Here is a 5,000-nt window from a genome sequence, read left to right on the forward strand (position 1 = left end):
TGTAAAATTCAGTGACACACCAAGTAGTCGACACGACGTCATATGGAAGACTTACAATCTTTACCCACGGAATTCGTTATTTAACGGTGGGCTGGGCCGATAAAGTTGTTTACATATTATTGTGACATTTGGACGTATTGAACGGTGGGATGGGCTGATAAAATTATTTACATAATGTGAAACTTACATGTGCAATCAAAACGCAATTCAAACGGGGGGATTTAGCGCGATGAGCAGAGTCATTAATAATATCGATGGGCCTTTCTAAAGTTGCAGTTTTAATATTTCATCATCACTGTTGGTAAATATCATAAGTGCAGTGACTTGGCAAAACAGATTATTTTTATTTTGACCAGACTTTAAAAAAAAACAAACTTTGGGCTAAATGATATATTGGAATCCGTATATAGTGAACACTCTAAAAGACAACTCCAATATCAGGATTCCACTATGTTGATAAACTAAGATTACCTCCAATACCGTCCAAACATCTCTTAAGAAAGATAAGGATTAAAATGTTTGGGCGTTGGTTGATTTGATTTGTTTGTATTTGAACTGGGCAAATGAAAAATAAACACACACACACACACACAAGCACACACACCAAAAAGAAAAACAACTTGTTTTTCCTCAGTGTATCCCAGGAACGCCCTATTGTCAATAAATTATGTAAACATATTATATCGGCCCATCCCACTGTTTCAATATTATGTCAAAATGTCACAATAACATTTTCCAAAAACCAGAAGATATATGTTTGTATTTTTATGTGTGTGTGAATGTGTATGTGTGTATATGTATATGTGTGATTGTGTGTGTGATTGTGTGCGTGTGTATGTGTATGGGTGTTTATGATTATGTGGAGTGTCTGATCCATCTGTAATTCTAAGTTCCAACGAGCATTTCATCAATTTGGAATTTGGCGCTATATCGCTATATAAATGCTTATCGCCAAGTTATGTTATGTTATATTATGTTATATTATGTAAAGTTATGTTATGTTATGCTATATTTGCAATGCAGTCACACCACCTCCTGCCATATTTTAATTGGGCTTTTTTCGTTGTGTTTTTGAGTAGGATATGATTATTCTATTCAAACGCCTACTCCAGTAATTGATTTTAAACATAATCTTTCATACAGCGCAATATTTACATAATGTGCATAAATCGCATTACTTTGGGATTATGTGGTTATTATAACCAGTGGAGAGTAGTGAGCTCACGACTTTAGGATTTGGATATCAGTGGGGAGTAAACCTGGGACTATGGGCTGGTGACAGCTGTGAGGACTGAACTGGGGACTGTATGATGTAGAAACAAGCCCGGAGTGAACAAGAGAGAAATGTACCCGCTTTTTTAGAAAGACACCCATAATAATGTGAGATGGTTTGCAGCAGGGAGTAAACCCGAACTGTGTAAAGTTGACATTAGTAGGGAGTAAATATGGGATAAATACCTAGGCGATGAGAGGCGGTCACCACTGGGGAGTGAATGTAAGACAATGTGATATGGATACCAGTGGGATAGTATTGTTACTGAAATGTGAGGTTTCATCCACAGAATATCCATGAAATATGAGATGGAAGGTAGGAATGCCTGCAACAGCTTTGTTGAGGAGTTTTTTCAAAAATATTATTAGCTTTTTGTCATGACCATTTTTACATAAATAAATCTTTCTCTAGCTATATTACTCAGGCCACAACACTTTTCTCTTTCGCTTATATATTGTCTGTTTTTACGAAAATCAATCGCAATTATTTTTTTGCAAATGTTTTTTTTTCCAACATTTGGGAATTTGGTTGCAACACTTTGGATTTTATTTTGTAAAACATCGCCATGCCAGAGTTGTAGAAGTGGTGGTAGTAATAATGATGGTACTTACTTATCCGAACCAGCGACCACCTGAGCTCTAGCCCTTCGGTCTTGTGCCATGACGTAGAAGTTAGATGTCTTTTGTAGTTGTTCCAGGTGACTATAAAGTGTGTTACTGATGCTTGGATTTGGTGGGAGGAATGTGCATCTCAGGTCTTCAAGAGGTTGACATTCAAGCAAGTGGTGTGTTACTGTTTCATTGGGGTGTTGACATAGGGGGCAGGAAGGGGATGTGTCTTTTGTAATTTTGCTTAAATGATTGTTGAGCGGTATGTGTTGTGTTCTTAGTTGAAAGATGATGCTTTGCTGGTGTCTTCTGAGCTTATTTAGGCAATCAGTCTTTATAGGAGTGGTCATATGGGAAAACATACATCTACCCGTGGTGCTCATTGCCCAACTGTTCATCCATTCTTCTCTCTTATTTGTTTTGATTATTTGTTTCGCTGTGTCTAAGGATACTGGAATTGATGGTTGTAAAAGTGTTGATCCGAGTCTGGCTAGTCTGTCTGCATTGTCATTTCCTGGTATATTTGAATGTCCCGGTATCCACTGGAGAGATAAGTCTACTCTGTGTGTTGTAAGGAATTCATCTAGTTGAGATCTTAAACTATTGAACGTTGAGGAGAGTTTATCTAAATCGAGAGCTTGGAGAACCGATTTGGAGTCTGTGAAGATGACAGTGTTTTGAAGTTTTGAAGGGTTTAGCTGGAAAACAGAAGAGAGGTGTCGCAGTGAGGCTTCTATTGCAACTGCCTCTGCCTCGTAGTTTGAGCAGGAGCTTCCGCAAGAATTGTGGATTTTATCACAGGTTTTATCTGGGTATTCTACTACAAACCCATACCCAGCATTTTTAGTTCCTTTGTGGGCAGATCCATCTGTGTAAACATGTATCCAGTTGTCTGGGTATTCTTGTATTGTCTTCATTGCTAATGTTTGTATATCTGATTTGTTTTATTTCTTGTTGTTTCTTCTACAATAATGATGGTAAATTGGTGCTGGTTGTGGTTGTAGTTACAGTGGTAATGATAGTGGTAGTGATGATGATGATGATGATGATGATGATGATGATGATGATGATGATGATGATGATGATGATGATGATGATGTTGTCATGTGACCATTTGTCTGCATAAAAAATTGCATGAGAACTTCATCTTCAGTTTTTTCGACTCAAAATGACGTATTTTATGACCCATAGTATGGTTAAATCCTGCCCATTTTTAGTTACAGTGGACTGATTTCATGAAAGAATATCAAATAGTCTTTATAACTAAGTAAAGGCAAAAACATATCAATGAAAAGTAAAAACTCTCCTCTATCTTCAACAACCAATCACTTTGTTCTTAATTATGTCATGTGGTCACAATCCAATCAGAGAGCGAGAGGAGACTTTTACTTTGACTTTTAAATGCGTTTTTCTCAAAACTGCAATTTTCGTCACCAAAAACCAATCTCATCCCTCAGTTTTAAACCAATCTTCTTCAAACTGTCTACAAATGAGTGTCATACAAATACGCAGGTCCTCTGGGAGCCGGAATAAAAAAAAACTTATGAGGATTCAAAACAGTCAGTCAGCCATTGATTGTATACAACTAAAACAACTCGATTAATAAAACAAGGGACATAATTCATGTATCAAATTTCCAAACAGTATCGTAATAGTTATTTCCCTTGAAAGGGGTCAGTTATAAATGTTACCTATTATTACTATTACTTTATTACAAGACCGACTGAGAGGAAAGGTCATATGGAGGGCAAGACAGACCGGAGGGGAAATTGAATGCACTCAGTTTAACGCCTAATAGCCTTTATTTCTCCGCAATTATTGCTGGTCCTCCACTAGTGTATTAAAATAGATATTAAAAACGTTTGCCACTAAATCAACACTTGTAGTTCAGACGCCAATAGGATTCAATAGTCGTAACGTCACTTCCTTCCTAATGACGCATGGTAACTTAGCAACACTGGCTCTAAACTATCGGAACAATGGCAGACGCCCGTATAAAATATTTCTCCGGCGGCGAGCGTACAAGCGTATTCAGAGGGAAAAAAACATAAATTTGATCATGTTTTGACTTTTACACATTCTGATCACAAGGCATATGAAAAGTTCTTGCCAGCGTGAAGAATAAAAAGTAATGATTTTCTTTGTTTAGAACCAAGATGGCCGCCGTTGCCGGGCGGCGTGACAGACTACTGAATCCAATTGTTCCAATTTGGACACCCAGTTTTTTTTAATTCGGACACCCGCTTATTCCAATTCAGACACAAGGGTGTTGGAATTCAAACATGACTTTGTCCATTTGTTCTATTTCTGTCGTTGTTGTTTACTTGTTTTCAATTTAAATTCTAAAAGTTTTCACAATTTTTTTAATGATGAGTTTAAATATGTACAAGGAATCAGATTAGTCCGTGTCAAATTAACTGGCTCGCCTGCGGGAATGTGTCGTGAAGTCCCAGGTTTGAGAGTTATATGTTGAGGCGAGGGTCATTTAAATCGATCAATATTTGAAGGACAAGTTTTCTGGCAAATTTTTAAATACTTGCATTTCCCAGAGTATGGCGACAGTAAAATGTCAAAACGAATTTTTGTTGATAAAAGTTCATGGGTATTTTTATTCTAAACATCTAGACTACTGCAAAGTATTATAACTTCCTTTTTATCTTCTATTTTTCAGATGGAAAAGGAAGCTGCGACACCGTGACACATCATTGAATTCCTGACAATGGTTGTGACATGTTTGATTTGTGTTTTACTGCTTAATAAACCTGATTTAAAATGTTCTGTTTGTTTTTTGTTTTCGTTTTTTTTTGTGTTTGGTTTTTAAAAGTTATTTATCTTTCTTTTTTTTTTTTTTTTTTTTTTTTGGGGGGGGGGGGGGGGGATATATTTAATATCTAATCTACATTGACCGGGTGCCAAATTCGTGAATTATACTATTCTTTATTATATATATATATATATATATTATATATATATATAATATATATATATATATATATATAACCACGAAACAGTCGAGATCGGATATATCGACATCTTCGAGACCGTGGTAAAATGTCGATAATAGCGTGATGTCGATTTATCCTGCATTTTAAAAATGAATGGGGAACATAATATGAGAA

The sequence above is a fragment of the Berghia stephanieae genome, chromosome 7 (genome assembly GCF_034508935.2).
Source record: "Berghia stephanieae isolate SIO BIC M18660-M18661 chromosome 7, UCSD_Bste_1.3, whole genome shotgun sequence".
NCBI lineage: Eukaryota > Metazoa > Mollusca > Gastropoda > Nudibranchia > Aeolidiidae > Berghia > Berghia stephanieae.